The sequence below is a fragment of the Ursus arctos genome, unplaced genomic scaffold (assembly GCF_023065955.2).
Source record: "Ursus arctos isolate Adak ecotype North America unplaced genomic scaffold, UrsArc2.0 scaffold_24, whole genome shotgun sequence".
Lineage (NCBI taxonomy): Eukaryota > Metazoa > Chordata > Mammalia > Carnivora > Ursidae > Ursus > Ursus arctos.
Window position 1 is genome coordinate 4,296,036 of NW_026622919.1, and position 26,341 is coordinate 4,322,376.

Here is a 26,341-nt window from a genome sequence, read left to right on the forward strand (position 1 = left end):
CCCGGCACTAGGATTCTGGAATCCAGAACTACCATCTACTTGGGAACTTACTGGGTTGAATTAATGCAGAATCCCACATGTAAAAGCAAGAAATAATTAGCCCCGATAGAAGCAGAAACAGAATTGTGATTCATGATTCTTCTAATTGTTCTTCTCTTCTGCACATTCTAACCTCCCCTCCCCGGCCTTGGAGGAACATATGTTCTACGCTAACACGGACAAACAGAATCACACTGGCATAAATGAGCGTGATTGGGGGGGTGGGTGATTCTCAGCCAGCTGCTCCCTCTTTCCCTCTGTGGGCGTCTTTCTGCGCTGGGTACAGACGTACAGAACCCCGTCGCCATGCTTGCCGGCACAAATGTGCTATAAAACACCCATAAATTCTCCCGACATTCCGGTGACCTTCGTGGGGTCTGGAAGAGCCACATTTCACACCAAAGATGGAGCTGTAAATATTCTGTGCAGTAAACACCGAGCTGACGCTGGCCCCTCACTCGTGTCCCCTCTGCGCCTGCCGCCTCTCAGAGGACATTTATTTACAGCCATGGAAAATTCCAGCCCCAAGGCAGGCAGCTTGCCACGACCCAGCGTCTCAGCATCTTGCTGCTGCTGCGGCCTGTTCTCTCTCTTACATGCACACACACACACACACACACACGCGCGCTCATGCAGGCGTGCACACACATGCACGCGCACACGCACGCACACGCTCCCTCCCGTGATTATAAAGCAGGAAGGCGCCGAGAAAATGATGCTAAAACATGCACCACAGTCTTCTCGGTCTTTCCTGGGAGGTGATTTTAGAATGGTTTACATTTTATTTATTTTTCTTTTCTCTAGTCTGAATTTTATTTTGTCTGTAGTAGCCAAGTAGTTCTTATATAATTTTTAATTTTTCTAACTAAAATATGTATTTAAAAGAGATAGGTCCCCCCCCTGGAAGAAAGGGAGTCTTGGAGAAGCAGGACGTTCTCCTGCATCAGTGACTCCCTGGTGGGCCACTTGGCCAGCTGACCCATCCAGAATCATCCTCCTTCCGACGTACAGACGGGCCAAGGGGAGACCCAAGGGGTCTTGGCCGAGGACGTCAGTGGCTATCGTCACTGTCCCCTACGGCCAAGAGGCACCTATGGTTTTCAAAATAATTTCATGGGCAGTCTCCAAGGTGCTGGGTCTGCCCAGCTGGGAAAACTATTCATGTTCTCGGCTCAATGCGGGTAGAAAGAGCCAGACCGATGGCTGGACCATCTCCTGTCTCTTGTGGCCTCCCAGAAATCACATCCCAGCCTCTCAAACCACAGCCCCCCTGAGGGGAGAACTTTACTTTGCCCTGTACCCCCCCCGCAGGAAATCAGGGGTCAATGTCAGCTCCCCACCTGCCTCCCAGCTCTTGCTCCCCACTCCCCAATTCATCTCTGCAGTTGTAATTAAGGTGCTGACAGACAGGCTTAGCTGCCAGAGTTGTTTGTTCAATGTATTGATTAGCTATTTCTCAGAAGTTCATTGCCATCTCGAAGCAGGGGACGGGGAATTGGGTTTCGATGGTTTCTCAAGTCTCGGGCTGCTCCCGATGATTAAATGCAGCCACAACACATCCATCCTGGTAAGCAGCTCTACCCAAGGTCAAACATTCACGCAAAACGGGAGCCAAGATCTGCATGTCTCAATGCCAGCAGCAGGGAGGACTGGACAGTTCTGAAAGCCAGGAGCAGGGAAAGAAGGGGGAGGCAGGGCAGAGGGAAGCCTGGAGGGGAACGGGCTCCAAGGAAAAGCAGGAGGTGTGGTTATAGTGATTCTTACAGGGGGACACCCAGTGGGAAAATGTGGGGTGCCCCTCACCCCCTAAACAAAGGCCGTAAGGTGGGCTCTCCACACAGAAGCCTGAGCGTCCAAATGAGTCAACTTGGCGTCTTAGCTCGGGTGACCCAGAAACAGAGCCTGAGTCAGGCTTGTGTGGGAGGCCCCCGGGGGAGAAGACCACGGGCAGGAGGTGGGAGGGACCTAGAAGTGAGTGGGCTGCTGTGCGGAGCCATCGGAGGTCCATGCAGCGGCCTGAGGCAAGGCCCAGGCATGAAATGCGGGGGTCGCTGCTGGCTTCTGTCGCCCCCGGGGCGGGGACCCCACCCTTCTGCGGGGCACGACGCCTCAGGTGAACTGCCAGGGTGTCCTACCAGCTGCAACCAGGCAATGACAGGAAGAGGCGTCAGCTGCACTCCTAACAGCCCACCTGATCGCCTGAGCGGAGCCGAGGCCGCCGTGCTCGCTGTCACCAGAGCTAGGACCCAGGGCTTTACGAGACAAGCCCCAGCTCGCCCTCAGGATGTGTGGTCTCATTGGGGGAGTGGTCCGATCACCCCTAGATCCATGGAAATGCGCAGCTGCGACATGGGCCAGGAAGGAGGGCCCGGGGACTGGGAGCCCAGAAACACAGGGGAGACCCCCCAGCAATGGAAGTCCAGGAAGCCTTCCATGAGGAAGTGGTGTCTGGCAGCAAAGGCTCAAAGGAGGTGGGAGCTTCCCGGGCACAAGGGCGGGAGGCGTCCCCAGCCTGTGCTATGGGCGGGGGCAGAAGGGAGCCGTGTCGGCGGGTGGGTGGGCTTTGTCCTCAGAGCTGTGGGAGCCATCCAGGGCTTAAGCAGGGGGTAGTGACACAATCAGAGGTGCACCTGGAGGTCAGGATGCTGGGGCCGCTGTCCAGGCGGTGGTGGCTCCTGGGGAGAGGGGCAGGTGGAGAGAAGGGATGCGTGAGCGGCCGGGGTAGACCCGGTCCTGGCAATGGGCTGGACCAGACGGTGGAGGGAGAGGGAGACACGAATGCCTGCAGGGTCAGTGACCAGCTAAAGAACGGAGTCACAGCATTTCCAGAGAAGGGTCTCTGGTCCCCGGTGCGGGAAGATGTTCGGGCTGACTGTGGACCCGCAGGTAATGGATTATAGCCCCAAGTATAAAGTAAATATCCGGGAGTCTATACGTACACGATGACTGAATCGATAAATTAAAGAAGAGGTCAAGAACAGACAAATCCCCTCGCGGGAGGACCGCCAACATGACTTAGGCAGGCGCTCCGCCCTCCATCACCTCAGTCGGGGCCGTGCCTCGCGCTTTCCTCTCCAAGCGCGCAGCATGGAAAGGCGTGGAAGCAGTACCTGCACCTTGGAGAGAAAGGCCGCCCCAGCCAGCTGGTCAAGCGTCTCAGCAGCAGCCCCGAGTCACGGCTCCTGGACAGGACGCGACACGGCACGTTACCTCGACGCTCTTCCTCCCTGAAACCCACAGACTCGGTCTAATCCTGGGAAACTACGGAGCAAATCCAAACGGAGGAACCTTGTACAACACACCTGACCAGTTGTCCACAAAACTGAGAAGGTCATCAAGGCCAAGGGACGATGAGAAACGAGCCCCTCCGCGAGGAGCCGGACGAGACATGGCACCTGAGCGTGACGCGGTGTCCCGCACAGGACCCTGAGCCGGGGAAGGGCGTTAGGGGAAAACCACGGAAAGCTGAATAAAGCCAGGACTTTTAATTAATTTTTTAAGATTTTATTAAGTGATCTCTACACCTAACATGGGGCTCAAACTCACACCTCCAAGGTCAAGGGTCGCGTGCTCTACCCACGGAGCCAGCCAGGCGCCCCTAAAGGGGGGACTCTAGTTAATGATGGACCGACACCGGCTCGCTGATTCCAACAATGGTGCGGTGCCGATGGTAGATGCTGACGGCGGGGAAACGGGCGGTGGGTATAAGGGGATACTGTGTTATCGGCACTTTTTTTTTTTGATAAATCTAAAACTATTCTAGAATAAAATGTTTATTAAAAAAAATAAACGAGGACGCCTGGGTGGCTCAGTTGGTGAAGCGTCTGTCTTCGGCTCAGGTCATGATCCCAGGAGCCCCGCGTTGGGCTCCCCACTCAGTGGGGAGTCTGCTTCTCCCTCTGCCTCTGCCCGTGCTCGTGCTCTGTCTTTCTCTTTCTCTCTCAAATAAATAAATAAAATCTTTAAATAAACAGATACATAAATACATAAGTGGCGTGACAATGACTCTGGCATCAAGGCAATTGTCTGCAGTGCAGCCCCTTCCCTGGAGTCTCTCTCTGTCCCCGGCAGGAGACGCCAGAGGCCACGGACTCAGACCAGCTCTGCCATTTGTTGCTGGGTGACTTTGGCCAAGCCGTCCCCTCTCCCAGGTCGCGGTTCCTCATTAGACTTGTGGCTGGTGACACCTGTGTCACTAGATGTCCCTGAGGACTGGACGCACTTGGCAGTCTTACCTGGGATTACCTGGGGCGCTTCTGGGTCATTCCATGTGGCTTCACGGCAGAGAATTTGGCTCCATGGGTCCCCACAGGGCCCAGACCCCCACCTGCTTAACCAGCACCCTTGCGGTTCCGATGACACCGAGGCCCGTCCTTTGGAAGTATTATTATTATTATTAGCTATTCTTTTGCCCCTGGTGACTTTAGGCTTGACCGTGGGTCCTGAGACGCTGTTTCTTGAGGTGGGTCTTGCGGAAAGGTAGGCCCACTGCCGGGCCTCTCACTGGCCGAGGGCAGCCCTCAAGATGCCAGCACACTTTCATGCGTCTCCCTAGCGGTGTTGCCACGGGGCAGGGGGGCAGTTTAGGGGGTGGGGATCCTGCCCCAGTCAGAGTTCCTGCCTTAGAGCCAGAAACTAACAGCCGAAACCGAGCAGGAGGCAGAAAAGCCGCACATAAATATACCCTGAGATGCGCCCGCACGTCCAGGATAGAGAGATTCGGCTCTTTTGCAAAAACGTATTTGTGTTCATTCTCCTCTGAATTTTCCATATACTCTGCAGCGATGATATGTTTCCTTTAAAACCAGACCAAAGGGGCAGCCGGGTGGATTCATTGGTTAAATGTCCAACTCTCGGTTTCGGCTCAGGTCGGGATCTCAGGGTTGTGAGATCGAGCCCCGCGTTGGGCTCTGTGCTGGGCGTGGAGCCTGCTTAGGATTCTCTCTCCCTCTGCCGCTTCCTCCCCACCCTCTTTCTCAAATAAATATATAAAACCAGACCAAAAGAAATTTTCTGTTTTCTTTTTTTATATATAAAACTAGAGTAAAGAAAAAGCCTTTTCATGGGCTGGAACTCCAGCCAGGAGACAGGAAGGCCTGTGAGGGGACACCCCCAGCCTCTCTGGGAGGCTGTAGTTACAGGGGTCTGTCTGTCCGTCTCACCTCCACCCCTCACCAACAATGACATTTAAACACGAGCTTTGGGTCCCTGCACTGCTAAAACCCTTTCTCAGAGGAAAAGAATGCTCACTTTGCATGCCTGTCACGGACACGAAGAACTTCCCCTCACCAGCTTCTCCTCACAAACAAAATTCGGGCGCATCCCCCACAGAACAGAAGCCTGTTGCCCAGAGTGGCACCACCGCTCCTTGCACACCCCAACCCCACGTCGCTGTGACTCCCTTCCCCCAGCGGACCTGCTGGTCCCTTCTGATCAGTTCTTCACCTGTGGGGTTGCAGCTCCCACAACAGGTGGCAGCCACAGGGCACCCCGGCAGCTCCGGGGACCCCTCAGAGGGGAAGTCTCCTCATCGATCAGGAAATGCATCCGCCCTGGCCCTTCCCACCTCCTCCCTCCCAGCATCAGGCCTCAGCTCCCCTCGGCCGGTTCCTGGCTCTTGGCACCTCTGACACTTGCCTGCTCTGACCATTATCTCCTGGCGTCACTTTGAGACGTGCCCCCCAGGGACCACGGAGGCAGGAACCCCGTCCCTGGAGGGCCTCCCAGGCCTGGTTCCCGTCCTATCCCTCCGCTGTCTGTGAGGACTCTCCTCTCCGCTCCCTGGGGCCCAGCTCCATGCTGAGCTAGAGCCCCCGAGAAGATGCCGCATTTGAGGCCAGCTTGTTCCCACGGCTGCGAAAGCCTGGAGGACACAGGAAGCCCAGACGCATCGCTTGGGCAGGGGTGGAGGGGGGAGGGGTGACCGTGGAGAGCCCACGGAGAAACAGAGCCGATGGTTTGTGGGGGAGGAAAAGGAGAGGGAGGGAAGGAATAGGTGTTCCCGGGCCGTCTCCCTCCTGTTGAGAGCCCAGCCTGGAAGAGTGTTTTCCCGGGCTGAGCCTGGGGCCTCAGGAAGGGGCTGCCGTGCAGGGGCTCCCACCCCGTGCCTGTCCTGCCCCCTCCCGCACAGGAAGCGTCAAAGCCAGACCCTCACCACCGTCGCCGAAAAGAGCATGTGCAAGACGTGACTGTTTGTCACCAAGATGGAGTATGTGATGTGAACCATGGCAAACACCGTAATGACTAATTTCAAACATTTATTACAATTCTTGAGAGACTTGAAAGCTGTCCCCGCTCTTGATTTTAATAATTGTAGTCTTGAAGCAGCCGCTTATCAAAGTGACACAAATTGTGTGGTAAATAGATTATGGCACAGCTGAAATACTGGAAAATGAGATCAGAAATGCTCCTTCTCCCCCACTTAAAACGCCCTGCAATCCTTCAGAGAGCCACAGCGGCGCGGGGCCACGGGAGGCGCGCAGGTGGGAGAGCTGGCGCCTGGCGAGGCGGCTTCCATCAGCTCCCCCCCAGGGCCCTGTAGCGGGACACCAGCCCTGGCTCCTCCTCCGGCTCCCTCGGCCCACCCTGACCCAGCAGGGGTGGGGGGGCAGGGGGAAGGAGACCCCATCCTGTGTCACAGGTGGAAGGGGATGTTGGGTGGGGGCCGTGGGCAGTGACCCCCCACCTGGGGAAGCTTTGATAGGGAACTCCCCCCATCTTCTCTGTCCCATTACGAGTGAACACTCACTTCCTTGAGAACTTGGAGCCTCCCTGCTCTCTCGACTCCAAGTCTCTCCTCCCTTCCACAGACTGAGCACCTACTATGTGCGTGGTACTAGGGGTGGGGCATGCGCAGGTGGGTCAGCAAGGCAGATGCCCGCCAGGGGCTTCCGTCCGGAGCAGGGGCCCGTATGCAGGCCATGCAATGAGGTGACAGTGGAAGCCACGCCTGGCTGTGCCTGCCCGACAACGGGAGGGCCCGGGGATGCTGTCCCCTGCTCGGCCACCGCTGACCCAGCATCTCAAGAAGTTCCCTGGCCAGGGGCTTGTGCGCTCGGGCCGGGACCCTTCCCTGCCCAGGATTCCAGGCTCCAGAATGACCAGGGAAAGCCAAATGCATCCTGAAGGGCCAAGGAAATCCAGGGAGACCCAGCGAACCACTTTCCCATTTGCCTTAAGCCCCTGAACCAAGCAATGATTAGAGGACACCCCCCCCCAGGGCTCACCCCCACCCCAAACAGTTCGCTTCTAAGTGTGTGACATGATTAGAATCTGTCCTGGGGGTTGTCACTTAGTGCGTGGCCCCTGTGAAAGGCAAACGATTTACCTTTGGGGACACACAGAAGAGCCCGGGGCCCTAGGACGAGGATGGTGTAGCCTGAGTGCTTCCGCGAGCGACCCGGGGTACTGTCCAGACACCTCTGTACCAGAGTCACGGGAGCAGCGCGGTGGTCCCAAACCTCCTTGGTAACTAAGCCCCAGTGTAACTAGACACAGGCCGTACATCAATACCAACTGACAGACAGACAGCTCGGCGCGTCTACTCGTGCAGTCTGATCTCCCTGTAAGAGGCCTCATTGTGGAGACAGCCTCCTTCCTGCCCTGGCCTTGTGGGGGGAGGGAGGTCGCCTGTCTGCGGCAGCCACACCTGCAGGGGCCCATCGGCGGTGGGGCTGCTGGTGCATCCTTGTTGGTGATGCCACATGGGTGATCAACCGTGACTCGCCCCCTTTGAGCCGCAGCTCCTCCCGGGTCTGGGGGAGGCGAGGGTGTGAGCACCAACCAGCTCCTGAATCTCCTTCCGCCACCGACAGGGGAGGGGCCTGGGGCCGCAGGGATGCCCAGTCGGCTGTGTTTACTGGCGGAGACCGGGGGTGGGGGGGGTGCGTGTCAGCAGAACGTACTCAGGCTCTCATGGCTCTGAGAGCAGTTCTTATCTGTCCCATTTTGCTAAAATAGGCATTGAATTAAGAAATCAAAGCGTTTGTATATATAAACCCAAGTTAATAGAGATTAAATTTTATTATTTATTAAATATTAATAATTCATTAGGATTTTCAAATTAAATATCAACGCTCTAACAAATTAAATTTAAATAATTAAGTCTATTATTAGTGGAAAGAGATTGCTGGGATGGGGCAGGAGGAGATACATTCCAGGAACTATTTTTTTAGCCAAAAGGGCAAAGGTCTTCTTACCGCCATTTTATGGATGTGGCGAGGAAGACCCTCGGGAGTTAAAGCACTTGACCTTGGACACATGGTGGCTTCACCTGTGAGGCGGGATTCAGACCTGCCTCTGATTATGTCCTGGATCCAATCCCTGCTTAGAATACACACCTGTTGGGACGCCTGGGGGGCCCAGTCGGTGAATCGTCTGCCTTCAGCTCAGGTCATGATCCTGGAGGACCGGGATCGAGTCCCGCATCGGGCTCCCTGCTCAGCGGGAAGTCTGCTTCTCCCTCTGACCCTCCCCCTTCTCATGCTCTCTCATTCTCTCTCTCTCTCTCTCAAATAAATAAATAAAATCTTTAAAAAAAAGAAGACTGCACACCTGCTTACTCGGATATGAGAGCAGGACTTGTCTGGCTAGAGGAGAGGAAGGGCGGAGGCAAAATATACTAATTTGGGTCGTTTGAGTGGCTCGGTCAGTAAAGGGTCTGCCTCCGGCTCAGATCATGATCTCGGGGTTCTGGGATTGAGCCCCCACATCAGGCTCCCTGCTCAGCGGCGGCGGGGGGAGTCTGCTTCTCCCTCGGCCTCCCCCCACGCTCTTGCATGCTCTCTCTCCCTTGCAAAAATAAATAAATAAAATCTTTTAAAATATGCTGGTTTTGTTGGAAGGCAGAATGCGGGGTTAGGATGTGTGCAGGGCAGGTCCAGGTGGGGGTGTCTTGGGGGAGGGGGTCTGACCGGGCAAGGAGGGCGTGGGGTGGGGGCGGGGAGAGAGAGGCACCCACCGCACTGCCTGGGAGGTTGGGTCCTGCCCCGCAGCCTAGCCCTCCCAAGCCTGGGGGGCGGGGGGGGCGTGTAGCGGTGTCCTCGTGCCAATCCCCGGAACCTGTGAGTGTGGCCTTATTTGGGAAAAAGGTCTCTGCAGATATAGTCAAGCGATGGACCTCTCAGCTGAGATCATGTTGGATTATGTGGGTGATTCCTAATCCCATGACCAGCGTCCTAATACGAAACAGAAGAGGGGGACGTCGTGAAGAAATGAAGCCATGTGAGGACTGGGTGGGGGCAGGTAGAGACGGAGGGAGGCAGCCACGAGCCCCTGGAAGGCCTGTGGCCACCGGAACTCGAAGAGGCAGGAATAGCCACTCCCCTGGAGCCCCGGGAGGGATTGCAGCTCTGGACACCCCCATCTCAGACTAGCAGCCTCCAGAGCTGTGAGAGAACCCATTTCTGTTGTTTTCAGCCCCCCAGGTTGTGGGGATTTGTTTCAACAGCCCCAGGACTCTTCCCCAGTGCTAGAGGAGCTCGCCTGTCCCCTCTCTGGGACAGTGTCACGGAAGGACGCTGCAGGCAGGGCCTGCCACAGCCATCCGCGACACCTGGGCACCCCGACTCGGCAAGGCAGGGGGGCAGGGGTGCAGTGAGCGGCTCTGCTTTCTATCCCTCGGGCTCAGGCCTGGGGAATGAACGGTGCAGTGACAGCGGGGACAAATACAGATAACAGACTGGCTCGGATATTTAATATCCGATATTTAATAAGTCTAAATACGAAATCCAAACTTACAACACTTAGGTTTGGTGATGATTCCTTGCTTTACAAGCAGCTTCTACTAAATAGAAAACCCCTTTGTCCATTTCAAGTACCAGCTGATCCGTGTCTATTGTTCCCGATGCAGCTTGCACCGTTCTGGGAGGGACCCCCAGTAGTATTTCTTCCCCAGGCCCCCTTGGCTGAGCAGCTAGACCCCCACCGCTAGTTCAAGGCCACATCTCCCCTCTGCCCTGCTCGTCCTCCCAAGGTCTTGGTCCCAGCTGCCCTCCCAGGCTGTCCCCGGGTTCTGGTCCTACCCCGGGGAGTTCACTTGTGTGCTCAAAACCCTCAACTTCCCCACTGCCTACCACGTGGGGCACAGACCCAGCTGCCGGAAGCGTGGGGTCATCCACATGTGGCCCAAGCCACCCTTTTCTCCCGGCCACCTCCACATAGCTGCTGAGCTCCAGGACAGAGGGAGCGGGATGCCCCCTGCTGTCCCCTTGCTGCTCCCCCTCCAGGCTCTGCGCCTACTGTCCCCTCCCACGATGCCCTCCCCCCTTCACCTTCTAAAGGCCACAGCCCAGCTGTCCTTTGCGGTCATCTCCGGTGTGATCTCTTCCTTGAAGCCTTTTCGGTCTCCCTCAGGAGGATGGGGCCCCATCTCCTTGGACCCCCCTCCCCACTGTTGTGGCCCTCCACTGCTCAAACCCTCCACCTCCATCCATCTCATCTGGGCACAGGCAGCCCTGTAATAGAGCATGGACTTGAGGGTCGGAAGACCCCAGGGCCAACCTGGGGCTGCGCTACCCGCTGCTAGGGCCCCCTTAAGTCACGTGCCTCCCATGGCCTCCGTCATCAGCCTAGATGGGGGGGCGGGGGGAGGCAGCCCAAACCGGCAGTGTCCAGCCTCCATTCGGCTGTAGACTCCAATTTCCAAATAAAACCTTGTGGGACGGAGGACCGATGTCTGATGGCCCAGCGTGCCCCCCTTCCCCGGCTCCATCCCACAGAGAGAGCACTGTCTCAGCCGCCCCACCACCCAGGACAGCTCAGCCCCCCTCCACATGGCTCCTGGCCCCCCAGGGACAGAACTGCAAGAGGAGGAGAGGGTCCTCGAGCCCAGACACGGGAGGAGGGAAGTGGATTCTTGCTGCTGGGCTCAGGTCCCGGGCTTTCATTTGTTGCTGAAGAATCCGAGCAGCTGGGGAGGTCACAGAAAAGTCCTAAGGAAGCTAGGATGGACAGACAGACAGACACACTGAGAGAAGGGAAGAGAGAGGGAGACAGACAGGAAGGAGGAAGGAGAGAACTGACCACTGCCCGGCCAGCGGATGGAGAGATCGGTGTATCAGCCAGGATTCTTCAGAGACAGATTTGTTTTAGGAAGTTGGCTCAAGTAGTTGTGGGGCTGGTGAGTCTGACAGCTGCAGGGCAGGCCTGGTGGGACTCGGGCAGGAGTGGCTGCCGCAGTCTGGGGAATTTCTTCTTTCCAGAAAAGCGCAGTCTGGTCTTCGGAGGCCTTCGACTGGTTAGGTGAGGCCCACCACTGCTCTGGGGGGAGGTCCCTTTTCCTCAGTCATCCGGTTGTTCATGTTAACCACATCTACCAAATACCTTCACAGCAGCACCTAGATTAATGTTCGATTAAATAACTGGGTCCTACTGCCTGGCCAAGTGGACACACAAGACGAAACGTCGCATTGGTGACCTAGGGAGTGCGGCGTACCAGAGAACCGGAGAGAGAGGAAGAAGGTTCTGGAAATCATCACTGGAGGTTAGGACAAAGATCCCGTTGAGCCCTCGCGCTGTCAGATGCACCTCCCTGGGCATCCAGCGCGTGGCTCGGGGACCTGCCCTGCGGCTAACAGGGCAGGGTGGTTAGCCCAGTTTTGCTGCCCCCTCTTGGCACCTCAAACCATCTGTGACTCACCACACCCCCGCCTCTCAAGGTCGTCTTTCAGGCGGACTAGCTCAAGCCGGGACAAAGCTGGAAAGCCAGAGGGAAAAGCCCAAGTCCCCTGCACCGGCTCCAGCAGGTGACAAACCTGCGTCTGCAGAGAGCTGAGCCTGGGAGTCAGGCTGGAGCTCAGTTCTGCACAGACCGCGGGTCAGGGTAGGAAGGAGCACTCGGGGCTGTAGGTCCAGGTGTGAGCAGAGGTGAAGCCAGTCCTACCGGCCTTCCCTTAGCTCAGCGGGGAGCCCCTGCTCAGTGGCATTTATAAGCTCAAAGGCGGAGCCCCAGCCTCTCCCCACCACCCTCCACCTGCAATAAAAGTCTGACGACACTGTAGTCCTCGCCTTGTACGACTTCCCGGCACCTTCCTGCAGGAAGTAGCTCTCAGGGCGCTGTCCAGGTCGGCCATCACCCCTGCCCCGCCCCTCCCCTTGCTGGTGCCGGTTCCCTTCCTTTCTATTGGATCGCCACCCAGGGCTGCGTTCGGGGCCAGGCAGGGCAGAGCCTGGAAAGACTCTGGCATTAAAGACAGAGATGCTCTCATTGGCTCATCACCATGGCAACCTGCTGGCTGAGTGGGAAGACAGAGGGGCCAGGGCTGGGGGCTGCATTCTCTGCGCTGTGGGGGTGGGTGGTATCCTGATGAGGATACCTGGGAACTTCTCCTGGGGGCCCCAGAGGAGGGGCTGCCTTGCCAGTCTGGCTCAGCAGGAGTCTGGTCCCACCCCCAGGCTTGATAGGAATTACATGACCTCTCAAGGCTGGGCTCAACCGGCAGGAGGAAGCTCACATTCTAACGTGACCCGAGTCCCCCAAGAGGAGAAGGGGTTCCTGTGCTAGATGCTGGAAGAGCCCCAACCCCCTAGGAGGCAACAGGGGTTCAGAGAGGTCAGAGACAGGCTGCCACATCCCTTATGGCATTTCCCACCACTCCTCCCTACTCACAGAGGAGGACAGACAGACTACTTGTTTCTGCCTCCGGCGGCCTAGCCACGCGCCCGCACCTCCTTACCTGGGTGCTGCTGCCTGGCCTGTCAGATGTGGCCCCAGCTCTGGGTGACAAGGTGGGCGTGCCAAGCATTTCCAGACAACAGCGCCCTCTGCACTTCCACACCCCGGCTCTGCTCTCTTGGCCCCAACTCCTGCCGGTGCTCTCGGGAGCATGGGTTAGTGGGACCTGCAGCTGGGGACCTGGGCGCTGGGCAGAAACAGAGGGCCCTGGAAGGAACAGATGGAGGTGGGCAGTGGGCCCAGGCATCCTCCAGAGGGAGCCGGCAGCATGCTCATGCACCATGTTCCAGAACACCCCAGCCCCTCCGGAGGAAGCTGATCACCTTGCACCCCTGATTAGGGCCCTTCCAAGGCTCAGAATAAAGGCCAGATTCCAGAACGTGGCTCAGGAGTCCTCTTCCTGATTTGGCCCTGTCTGCCATGCAATCTCCACCCTGCCTTATTTCTGGAATGTTCTAACCACAGTGAAACAGCTTCATGTTATCCAGCCTCTGGGCCTTTGTATATGCCGCTTGCTCACTCTGCCCAGAACACTTTCCCGTCCCCTACGCCAGTTCTCCGTTTAGAGCTCACTTCTGAGCACCCTCCAGGCTTTGTGAGAGAGCATCCAGGGGGGACCTCCCTGGCCCATTCTGCTCCCCCCTTTCCTTGCACAGGCATCACCCCCAACAGTGTTACCCACCCTCACACTTGCACTCATGGACAGCATGTGGTTCCAGAAAGAGTAAGACTTTGACCACACATGGATTGTGTGTGGAACCCTGGCCTCACCATTAACAGCTATGTGGCCGGAGTAGTGGCCTTGCCCCTGGGAGTCTCAGTTTCCATGTCTGTGAGAAGGGTGCACGCCCCTCCCTGGCCCCCAGCAGCCATCCACACGCAGCCTTTGTTACAAGGCTTAGCTAGCTGCCTTTGGATGAAGCTTTATCTATCTCCCCCAGGTAGGGAGTTTTTGGAGACAGGGACTGTATTTTATCATGTCTATTGCAAAATAGAGACTTGATAACTATTTGGGGACGGTGGGTGACAACCCAGCCGCCAGCCAGCTCACAGGAATGAGAGAAACATGACCCACAGAGATGAGGGGATTTATAAGGTCACAAGCAATTACAGATAGTGGGGAGATACAGTCCTTCTTGGTGTCCAGCTCAGGTCTTAAGTCTTCGTTAGAAATATCTCGATTCGGAAGAACTGCCCAGCTACCCAAATCCAGCCTGCTCCTTACCCAGCTCACAGCCCTTCTCACAAGCCCCTGAATGTCTGTAGTCTCCCCTGAGTCTGCCCAAGCCCCAGCTTAGCATTCTTTCTACCCAAGGAGGGAGGCCCCAGCTTTTCCATCCCCATCCCACAGGTGGAACTGCGGTAGCAAGGCTGCCATCCCTCCTGCCTGCCAAACACTCCCACCTTACACAGCTAGGTCCCAGCGTCCACCTCTCATCCTGGTGCGAGTGGTCTCTCTTCAGGACAGGCTCACTTCGTATGTTTGCTCAGTTCCCAGGCCACAGTGGTCAGCCCCTGACTGGACGCTGGCAGGGCAAGGTGTGGGCAAGGACGCCCAAAGCCAGTCACCACCTGCACTGAGGGGAATGGAAGTCCACAAAAGACACGTCCACCAGGAACCTGGGAATGTGACTCTGGAAAAGGGTCTTCGCAGATTGCATTATGCTTGTTAGTAAAAGACCGAATGCTTTTCTGCTAAGACCGGGAACGAGGGGAGGATGTCTACTCTTATCACTGTTTTTCAACATAATCCTGTGCAATAAGGGAAGACAAGCAAATAAAGGGAGAAAAGATCTGAAAGAATTAAAACTATCTATTTGCAAATGACACGGTTGTCTACTTAGAAAATTCCAAGGAATAATTTTTTTAAAAGACTTTAGTTATTTGAGAGAGAGAGAGAGAGAGCAAGAGAGCAGCAGAGGGAGAGAGAGAAGCAGGCTCCTGGGATCATGACCTGAGCCGAAGGCAGACGCTTAACTGACTGAGCCACCCAGGTGTCCCCAAGGAATAATTTTTTTTAAAGATCCTGGAACTTATAAGTGAGTTCAGCAAAGTGACAAAGTATAAGACAAACATACAAAAAGTTATCATATTTTTATATATTAATGATAAACAGACACCAAAATTTAAAAACAATACCATTTATAACCACTCCAAAAAAAAAAAAAACAAAACCAAGAGAAATACTTGGGTGTAAATCTAACAAAATTTAGCATAGGATTTATATGTTGAAAACTACACAACACTGATCAAAGAAATAAAACCTAAATAAATGGAGAGACGTATCATGTCAATAGATTGGACATAGGAGAGAGGTCCATTCCTTCCAAATGGACACAGGTTTAAAGCAGTTCCTATTAGATCCCTGCAAGACTTTTCATAGCTGTAGGCAAGATTGTTCTAAAAATTTTGTTGGAAAATTAAAGGAATAACTAAAATAATTTTAGGAAAGAGTAAAACGAGGAATTAATCTACCTATTCTGGGCCTTTTTTTTTTTTTAAAGATTTTATTTATTTATTTGACAGAGACAGAGACAGCCAGCGAGAGAGGGAACACAAGCAGGGGGGGTGGGAGGGGAAGAAGCAGGCTCATAGCAGAGGAGCCTGATGTGGGGCTCGATCCCAGATCGCCGGGCTCACGCCCTGAGCCGAAGGCAGACGCTTAGTGACTGCGCCACCCAGGCGCCCCTATTCTGGGACTTTTTATCCACCTACAGTAATCAAGATTGTGTGCTGTTGGCCACAGAGAACTGGACACATCGATCAACAGAACAGAGAACCCAGAAATACACTAAAACGAGTGTGCCCGAGTGAAGTAAGCCAGACACAGGAGACAATACGCACGACCCCACTCACGTGAGGAATCTAAAATAGTCAGACTCACAGAAGCAGAAAGTAGAATGGTAGTTGCCCAGGGCTGGAAGGAGGGCAGTGGGGAGGTATTAGTCAAGGGTCTGAAGTTTCAGTTACGCAAGACGAATAGGTCCAAAGATCTGCCGGACATCAGAGGCTCTCCCAGAGCCTATAGGTAACAGTACTGCATTTTATACTTAACATTTGCTAAGAGGGTAGATCCCACGGTAAGTGTTATGATAATAATAGTCCAGAAGCTGGCAAGAAACTTTTGGAGAGAATAGATATGTTTGTGGCATAGATTATGGTGATGGTTTCAGGGGCGTGTGGTGGTCTCCAAGCTTATCAAGTTGCAGACATTAAATACGTACAGCTCTTTGTACGTGGATCAGGCCTCAATTAAGTGGGGTTTGTGTGTGTGCGTGTGTGTGTGTGTGTGTGTCTGTGTTTGTTTGTTTTTAATGAACCCAAAGAGCTGGAGGAAAGACAAGAGGGCATGAACCTGACGACTAGTAACACAGAGCCAGGAACAAACTGGAAATCTCAAGATACAATCACATACACACACATACACACTTAAAAGCAACCTTCACATCAAGGTGAACAAGGACACCCACGGTCTACCCTCAAGGGAAGAGAGAAGGCAGACAAGCGCAATGCTCACCCTGTTTCCACCTGTTCCAGGAAAGAGAACGATCTTCAAATTGGAAAGGTCAAAGCAAAGCACAGGGCATGCTGGAGGAGCTCAGAGGCTGTTTGTTAAATTAAATGCAAAGACGGGATTGCAACCGGATGCCAGCAAAGAGAGAAAAATCACTACCTGAGCTGCTATACATGAGTTCTTTCCCCAGACCCTGATCAATCGCCTCCCTGGGTGTTTAAGCAGCCAGCAGCCAGCAGCCATCATCTCAGAGCTACTACTGGTAATTTCAAAAAATTATGGAGGGCGAGGGAGGTGTTGAAACACTGGCCATGAACCACTCCTGACCTGCTTTTCCAAAAGAAAGGAATAAATGAAAATTCCAGAAGTAATAGGTCAGCAAATGTGTTGTAAATCTTTAGAAAAGGCTAAGACTATTATAAAGTCGGTTCATGAATGCCTAAGGGAGGCAACACAAAACCGGAAACTCGCTGAGACCAACACACACCACACGGATCTTTCCCCCATTTTCAGTGAGTCATTAGATTGATGGATCCAAAGAACATCTCGGGCAAATACACGGATTTGCATAAACATTTGACACGCTAGAACCCTAGGGAAATTCATAGCTCGTTGGACACTGCGTGCAGTGAGTGCGTCAGCCCGGAAGGAGAGTCCTGGCGGAGGGCCACGGGGCTCTGCTCTGTCCTGCCACCGGTCAGCCCTCCCACAGTGGAAGTGGATAGAAGAAGGGGTGTGCTTTTCAAATTTGCAAGTGGCATGAACCTGGGAGGGATGCAGAAAATGAATGATGCTAGAGTCGAGATTCGAGTGATTAAACGAGATGCCACAGTGTGAAAGTAGCAGTGGGTCAAGCCTTGCCAGAGATCGTCCACATTCGTTACCGCGTCATTAGAAGCCGGGGAGGCCCGACCCGACAGAAGGATGCCCCTGTGGGAAGTCGCTGCCAGTGTACAGAGGTGGACGCGGGAGCCAATGGGGACGCCGCTGGGAAGAGACGCCAGCCTGGCGTGGAGGCACTAATAGCAGCTCGTAGAAACCACGGGCCACAGGCCACGGGGCAGCCGGAAGCCAGCATGCAGTTGAAGGACACGAGCAAACACGAGTGTGCTCACGGGGGAGGCCCGGAGGGTGAAGGGTCTAGAAACAGGAGGAATGATGAAGAGACAGTGTCAGCTGGGCCTGGAGGAGAGTTGGCCGAGGGGGGACCTCATCACAGGCTGCAGAGAGAAAACAGATGGTTACTGGAAACCCAGAATGAGTGTGGCTCGCCCTGCCTCCCAGGGAGGGGGGTATAAATCCCGTGGATAGGAAAATACATCTCACCTGCTCCCTCACCTTGCTGACGGACACAGAGGAAAAAGAGGGGCCTTAACAGGCTCCACCAGGTCCCTGAGTGGGGGTCCGCAGGTGGCAGAGTGGGAAGGGGCCCTGGTGAAGAGGGGGAGGTGTGGAGACAGCAGGGGCGGGAGGCATCGGCCTGACAAACGTGGAGGGGGCTTGAGTTGGGGAGAAGCGCGCAGGGCACAAGCAGAGGGTTGTGGGTACCCAAGCCACCTGCTGGGGGCTGTCGGGGTGGGCGGGGATCCCAGTGGGCGGGGAAGCCAAAGGAGGATTAGGACCGGGCTCCGTAAGGTTGAACCTGGGCTGGCCGTTGGGTGTGCCGTGGGGGGACCCTCCCCATCCCCACCTAAACATCCCCTCAACTGCTCACAGGCGAAAGCTCCCCTGAACAACGTTTGGAGGGGATGACCCGTGTGCCTGGGCCACGTGGACGGTAAGGGGACCATGTGGGGGACACTGAGATGTCTGCACACAGGGCTTAGTCCCCGGGAAGCTGCAGAGGGAGGTGGGGGCCCACAGGCCAATGAACCCGAGTCTGAAGCAAGCATTTTGAAAGCTCAGTGGATAAAGAGGTCCTACCGGATAGGATGGTGCTGCTCGCTCCCTAGACGGAATCAGGATGCAGAAGGAGGCCTGGGGCGGGGCTTCTGACACCAGGCTGAGGGGCCATCAGGGGGATGGACTGCAAGGGAGCAGCCATCGAGCCCTGTGTGGTTCTTAGCAAAAACAGCAGCCCCATGACATGGGCACCGGAGGGACTCTTGATGATTAAGGAGCGAAGACTAGTGTAATTGGCTGAAGTAAAAGAAGAAGGGGGATGTTTTAGGGGTGCCTGGGTGGCTCAGTTGGTGAAGCGTCTGCCTTTGGCTCAGGTCATGATCCTGGGGTCCTGCGATCTGAGCCCCGGGTCGGGCTGCCTGCTCCGTGGGGACTCTGCTTCTCCCTCTCCCTCTGCTCCTGCCCGTACTCATGCTCTCTCTCTCTCAAACAAATAAATTTAATTTTTTAAAAAAGGAAGGAGGTATTTTGGCTCACATAACTGAAAAGTCTGGATTGTTCCACATGTTTGGACCTCAATGTGTAAGCCATGTCTTCAGGAATCGCTCTCTCTGTCTCACTTCTGCTCTCCTCTGGGCCAGCTTCACTTCCAGGCAGACCCTCTTCAAGCAGCAGCAGAGACAGGACCTCTGGGCTCCCCTCCCACCAGCTGCCTGCCTTGGAAGAAATCAGGAGAACAGAGCTCGCTGATTGGCCAGGGCTGGGTCCGCTGACCAAGGAGCAGGTGTGAGTGTGAGGGTGGATGTCAGCCCCCCTGGACCTGGGGCTTGACCAGCTGACACGTGACCAGTTTCCATAGAAGAGTCCTCTTGAGTGTTCGTCCCTGATGCAAGGACCCCCCCAGGAGAGCCGAATACAAACACTGGGCAAACCATGGCTTAGTTGATGTCAGAAATACCTTACCAGATTGTCTATGGTTCCTTCCTAATTACATTCTTATCAGACTTGATGTTCTCATTAGAGTTGCTTATGCACCATTAACCACTGCCCCTCCCTCTTTGAAAATAGTTTTATAAAGATGAGGCCAGAACTTTCTTGCTTTGGACCAAATGCCGTTTCAAAACTCCTGGTACACAGGGGGGCGCCTGGGTGGCTCAGTCGGTGAAGCATCTGCCTTTGGCTCCTCGCGGGCTCTGGAGACACAGGTGCGCCGGGCTGGGCCGGAGCCGAGAGGGGCAGGTGACCTGGTACGGGCCGGGCGTGAGGCCCGTGCTTCGGACCATAAATGCTTGGTGGAGAGCAAAAGGTAAAGTCTATCAGGCATTCACTGGGATGTTTTGATTCACACGCCATTTGGGAAAAAGTTGTATTCCTGGTACAGAGGGAAGATTTTATTCCATAATCACCCTTTCCCTGAAACCCACTCCTGGCTCCAAACCTCGTTTCTCATCGGGACTCTTGAACCAGCATTCCAATGCTCCCTACGGCTCCCCTGTCCCCTGCTTGTCACCTACACAGCCCTCTGGGCAAGCTTTCTAAAAGTCAACTGCAGACATCACTCCCCTTCTGAAAACCCCTCCACAGCCCCACCCGCCTTTTCTTCTGAACTGTCTTCATGCACTCATCGCAGTGCTCCCCATTTCTCGCTCCCCCTGCCCCAGGCAACCACCAATCAGCCTTCTGTCTCTGGGGCTATTATTCTGGACATTTCGTATAAAGGGAATCCTAGCATACCCTATCGACTGCGGGTGGGGCTGCTCTTGCACCGGCGCTCAGAGCGCCTTGAGGTCCGAGGTTACTTCTGTTTAGCAGCTGGGGAATCCGGGTCCTGGGGACAGCCGAGAGAGGAAGGCACCCAGGCTGGGCACGAACGCCCCCACCCTGGTTCCTGGTGGATTTGGCCGCTCAAGAAGGCGGGTTCCTCTTCTTCCAGCCATGATAGAGGGACATCCCATCAGTCTCGATGCCCGAGCATCGGAACAGTTTCAAGAACAGAAGGCAGGACTCTGCTCTTAGCCGCACCTCCTAGTTTGAGAAGTTTCTCCTTTCGAGTTTCCTGAAATCTCTTCCACGGCGTTTGTTCCCCGCCAGAGAGGCGGCCAAGTTCTGGAAATCAGAGCCAGGGAAAGGAAACCTCAGATTAAACACGAGACCACAGAAGGTGTCCCTGTTCTCCGAAGCCCAAACCAGCAGGACAGGGAAGCTCCCTGGGTTTCAGTGGGGGGCTCGTAAGCCCACCTTATTTGCAGGTGAAGTGAACACCCCGTGGGGCTGTTAATTCTTCATTAGCCTGATTCAGCTGTGAGCACAGCGCTGGCCCAAGACGCTCGCTCCGGTCCCCAGACTGGGGCCATGTGCAAGGGTGGAAAGCAACTTAAAAGGTTCTTGGACTTCAAACCGCTCTTACAAAACAACATTTTTAGGAGTTAAGCAATTAACCCAAACACACATGGATTCAATTTCCTTGAAGCAGAAATGGCTTAAAAACCAAGGCAGAAAAATGCTCGGGGACATATCCCCTCTGAGTTCAGTGTTCCTCCAGCGTTCGGGAAAGACCCATGGAGCTATTGCGCTGCCCCCCCCTGCCCCCCGCAGCCCCCAAAGGCACCAGAGCCTCCCCACCCCCTCCTGTCTTGGTGGAGGGAGAGGAGCCACATGCCAGCTCGCTGCACTGAGCCTTGGTTTGAGAAGGGAGGAGCAAATTCCCAGGGTGGGGGACAGGCAGGGACCAGGGCCCCCGCTTTCATGTGGACTGTCTTTGGGCAAAGAGGACATGAGCGAGAAAATGGCACAAAGACCCCGGCTGGATCGCAGCACTATTTCTCTGCAGAATGCTTCCTTCTCCTGGTTTTCCTCCAGGCGAAGGAAGGGGTTTCAAAGCAAATGTTCGCTTCCCCCTTGCAAAATTTTATAACTTGGCCTCAACTATTCACTTGGGAGACCAGCGATTTAATAGAGTTATGTTGAGGCCTTTAATTGACCTGCCCAAACAAAGGGAATTAAACACAAGATGATGTTTACATAAAACTTCTAAGGTCAAATGGGAAACAAGCCATCTGCTCCGAACGCAGAAGGACACGAGGATTTAGAGCTCTGCCTTCTCTGGGGTCCCGCGTCCCGAGGAGAGGAGGGAGCATGGGGGGTGGCCCACGCCAGGGTCGGCCACTGGCCTGTGTCCCCAGTAAATGGCATCCCTCGGTTCCCATCTGGAAGGTTGGGGGAGAGAAGGTGAAATAATATTGAGTTTAGAAAGCTGAATGTATATGAAAGAATTATAGCACCATGCCAGCGTTCATCCCTGTCACCTGCTGAGGGGTGTGGCCGTGCACCCAGAGAACCCCGTGATTCACTCTCCAGGCTCCCACCTCTTTCCCTCCTGGTGAGAAAACAAGCTCAGAGCGCTTCCCGGCCCAACTCCACCCTCTCCGCTGGGAAGGACACGGTCTGGGGCCCGAGACAGGTCCGACTGCAAGGCCATAGGCCCTCCTCCCACAGAACTGAGCCCCCCAGAAACAGCTGCCAACTGCCCACTTGGTGTCTCTCCCCACATTCCACACTCCCAAAGCCAGCTATGTCCTTGACATTTGTGCTCGGATGCCTGATGGCTGTTTTAGACCTAATAGGTCCCAACCCCAGCCTGCCCACCATCCCGAGCCCAGGCTCCCACCTGCTCCACCCGCCCGCCATCTGGATTCACAGCGAGTCTGGGCGTCCACCTGCTCCAGCTGGAAGAGCTGGACGTCTCCTGATCCCGCTCTGTCCCTCACACCCCACACCCACTCTGTCAGCAAAGCCCGCCAGCTCCACCTGGAACCCACCCTGTGGCCACTGTCCTCTCCCACCCATGCTCCCGGAGGCTGTTCTTGCACATGGCAGCCAGAGTTTGAACATGGCACATCCCGGCTCGAACCCTCCCATGGACGCTCCGAGGGAAGCCATAGTCCTCAACGGGGCCCAGGGCCTCACCCAGACCTGCCCATTCCCCAAGCCCTCACCTCCTCTCCCCTCGCTGTGGCCACGCCGGCTCCCTTCGTCTCCTGAGGGCCGGGCAGATTCCTGCCTCCGGGCCTTTGCACTTGCCCTTCCCCCTGCCTTGACTGCTCTTCTCCAAGACATGCTGCGGGTCTTCGCTCAAACCTCCTCGTTTAGCTCCCCTAGCCTGTTTCAGCACTGCCCTCCTTCCCCCAGCCAGGCCCGCACTGCTCCCCCTCTGCTTTGTTTCTCTGTGCGAAAACGCTCACCTTCTTTTTCTTTTTTTTTTTTTAAGACGTTATTTTTAAGTCGCCTCTATAGCCAACGCGGGGCTCGAACCCACAACACCCAGATCAAGAGTCGCACGCTCCACCGACTGAGCCGGCCGGGCACCCCCCAAACTCTCGCCTTCTGAGAAGCGCTGCATTTCGGTCACATTGCTGCTGCCTGTCTCCTCCAGACTGTCGGCTCCATGAGAGCAGGGCTTTTTTCGTCCTTGCTCACCGCTGGACCTCGGTGTGCTTGCCACGGGCACAGACATTTGAGAAAGTTTGAGTGAATGCGTGAAAACACTAGCAAAGATGTCCAACTCTGCTTGGGAGGAGAAATGTGGAGGGGCGGGCTCTGGTGGCCAGAGGGGTCTGGGGGTGGGGCACAGTGCGCCAAGCACCCCAGGCCTTCAGGGACCCACGGCTCCCAGGGTACGAGCCGGCATGTGACCCAAGGATCTCCTTCCCCGGGCAGGGGTCTGTTCACGTCCCCACAGCCTCCTGGGCGGTCGCCCTCTGCCCCCGCCCGTGTCACCTTGAGCACCTTCACCTCTTTGTGCCCATTCAACGACACCAGGGTCTCTGTCTGGGAAGGCTGTCCTCAGGCTGCTGGAGGCTGGTCGGCAAGAGGACTGACGGTGCCTGGGAATCCGTGTCTCCCTCCCTCGTGATGCACAGTCAGCTCCTGAGCCCCTGACTGGGACCGTGCGGGGGTGTGACTGTCATCTCCAAACCGCGGTGGCCTCAGCCTGATACTGTCCGCTGTGGTCTTATTCCTCAGTCTCACTTCCCACGCGCCCGCTCTGCTCTCCGCGAACACCTCCTGACAAACTCTAGGGGCGCAGATCCTCCTCTCAGGACCTGCTCGTGGGGCCCCAGCCTGCGACACACCTTCCGGGGTCCTGCGAATCACAGTCCGATGGGGACACATACGTGTCAGGCGCGTGCTGAGCCTTCACCCACTGAGCCCTCGGCGGGTCCCAAGGAAGACACATCATTGCCCCCTTTTAAACAATGAGGGGGCGCCTGGGTGGCTCAGTCGATTGAGCGATTGATTCGTGATCTCGGCTCAGGTCTTGATCTCAGGGTTGTGAGTTCGAGCCCCATGCTGGGCTCTGTGAGGGACATGGCGCCTGCTTTAAAAAAAGAAAAAAAAAAAAGACGAGAAAACTGATGCCCAAGGTCACATGGTAAAGAGCAGTAGCAACATTTGAATCCCCAGATCTGCAGGGTGGGGGTGCGCGTTCCAAGACCCCCCGAGGGAAGTGTGAAATGTCAGATGGCACAGAATCCTGTGTGTGCAGTGCTCTTTCCTGTGCGCTCACACCTGGGGTAACATGGAATTTACGAACCAGGCACAGGAACTGATTAACAACATTAATAATCGAATAGAACAATTATAACAATATACTGTAATAACAATTATGTAAATGAGGTCTCTCTATCTTGCTGTCCGGTCCTCCCCCTTCCTCTGGCGGTGCTGTGGGCTGACAACCCACCCCGTGGTGCGAGGAGGTGAGGGGAGCGATGGCGGCTGCTCTCGACCTTCGACCTTCGGATGCCGCCTCCCAAAGCCCATCATCCGAGCCCAGGCTGCGGATAAGGGGACCACACGGCCTGGGATGCTTCTCCCGCCACCAAGTCCGGCTCCCGGCAAAAGGCGCAGCTGTGAACGGCGTCTAACTTCTCAGCATACAATGTTTCTGATGAGAACGCAGGCGTGCTTTTTCTTTCCAATGGACACATTTTTAAAAACTTTAATGTATTTCTTCTCTTCAGAATGAGAGAGACCATCCCATCCCTGCAGGATTTGCTCCACGAGAAGAAAAAAAAATCATGCTGCCGTATTTTTAACTGATTGCTTGCTTGTGCCTGTTTGCTGAGATTTATTCTCTCATTAATCACTGCCCTCCCTTCATTCATGTTAAATATAAAATTGATTAGGAAAGATCCCCATCATGGTTAAAAAAATAATTAGCTGCTACATCATGTTGCCCACAGTGCGACAGAAAAGAGTGATTAAATTAGGAATATTAAAACCCCATTAATCTGCTCTCAACTTAAGCCCCACTGTTCGTCTCACCGCGGTGCTTATTATTTCTGACTCTGAAAGATATTTGAATTACCAGCTGCAACAAGGTCATTCGCTGAAAGATGTCAGGTCAGCCATTAGTCAAAGGGGGAGAGGCGACCCGAAGTGAGGGCTGCCCGGGTGTCAAGGAGGCCCTTCCTCATGGATGTCTTCCGAGGCCGCGACGTCGGTCCGAAATTCAGGCACACCCCACACCCCGGCTCGCCGGCGGCACAGGGGCACACCTGCTCTCCATCACCATCGGCGGGCCACCTGTGACCTTAGGGACCTCCGTGGGGTCCTCTGGGGTGGCGTCCTCTGTCCCTCCACCACCGGGCCTCTTCCTCTTGGGTGTGGGAGCTCACAAGCCACGCTCCTGTGAGAGCCATCCCAGCAAGAATGGCGAGGGTCTCCCGTGGGACGTGTTACGTGACCGGCCGGGGCTGAGCCATGCCCGTCTTCAGTCTCATCCAGTGTGTCCCAGCCCCGTGAGGACGCCAGCGCCATCGTCTCAGCACCGGGCTGAGGGCGTGCCGTGGCAAACGGCACAGCCAGGGCTCGGGCTGGTCTGCTGGCTGCATCCACGGGAACAGCCTCAGCCCCTCGAGACGCTCCTGCAGCTCACGGGGACTGGGGTCCACAGGCCTGCCTTTGAGGGCGTACAGCTGCGCACAGGCAGACGGATGTGGTCCGCAGAGCTGGCCTGTTTTGCACGATTCAGCCATTAAATTCGTAGCAATCACACATCTCCTGCCACTGCAAAGCCGGGTGAGAGGGAGCGTCTCCCGAGAGCCTGGCCGAGACCCTGCAGTGTCACCTGGAGAACGAGGGACTAATCGCCAACAGGGGACGGAGGTCTGCTCACCGCCTCATCTTCCTTTTGAGTAAAAATTTGGCTACTCCCTGCCTCTCGCTGTCTATGTCTGAATTTATTTCTTCCCTGTAAATTCCGCTTGCTGCTCTGCTGAAGAAGCCAGTCACCCCAAGTCCATCGCTCCCCCGCCCCAGAGGAAGGAGGAGAGGAGGTACTTCCTGTTGGCAGACTCGCTCATGCTGACCACCTGAGGGTCCCATCTGCTGGGACTGTGCGTCTCAGGGTCTGCAGTCTGGGTGCTCCGGAGGGACGAGACACAACCAAGGTGTCTCCCTGGAACAGCTGGAAGTGGCAGCATCGGGAGGGCACAGGTGAGTGGTGCTGGGGGAGGGAGGCGGGTCCACACGGGGGAGCAGGTCTCAACAGGGGTTGGGATGACAGCAGCAGCCGAGCATCATGGGAGGCGCTGGGTAGATACTTCCCAAATGAATGAATGACGCCAGGGATGGGAGCTGGGATACCAGGCCTCATGCGGGGAAGAGAGAGATTCGGGGCCCGGGGTTTAGAGGAAAGGATGCTTGCGGGTCCAGGTCCTGTCAGTCTTTGTCTGACCTTCCCAAGCCTCTCTGATGCAAAACTGTGCTGTCCTGGCCTCCGCTCCAGCTGGACCGCACCTCCTCTTCCTCGTCCCCAGGAGCACTGTGTCACTTCCCTTGGAGCCTTCCTCTCCAGGGCCAGTGGCTCTGCCCACAAGAGGTCAGATTTCCCGCTGCCTCCGTGCCAGGGGCTGCTCCAAGCAGGCACAGCCCTGCCATGACCTCGGTGGCCCCTTTCCGCCCCTGACCCCCCCCCGCAGGCCCCCGGGCCCGCACTCCTGGCACCGACGCCCCACAGCACACCCCTCTCCCGGCTTGCTGAGTGCCTGGAGCCCCGGTGCTCAGTCAAGGCTGTCGAGCTGGATCCAGTGAGGCTGGAGACCCCTTGGGCGACATCCCTCATTTCACTGATGAGGAAGCAAAACCCAGGTGGTCCTCGATCTTGCGCGGCTCGCACAGCTGGCTGCCGACGGGCTGCTCGGGAGAAGCGCACCCCGCTCACTTGAAAGCAGAGGAATTCAGACTTGAGAGAAAGGGTTTTCTCCACAAGG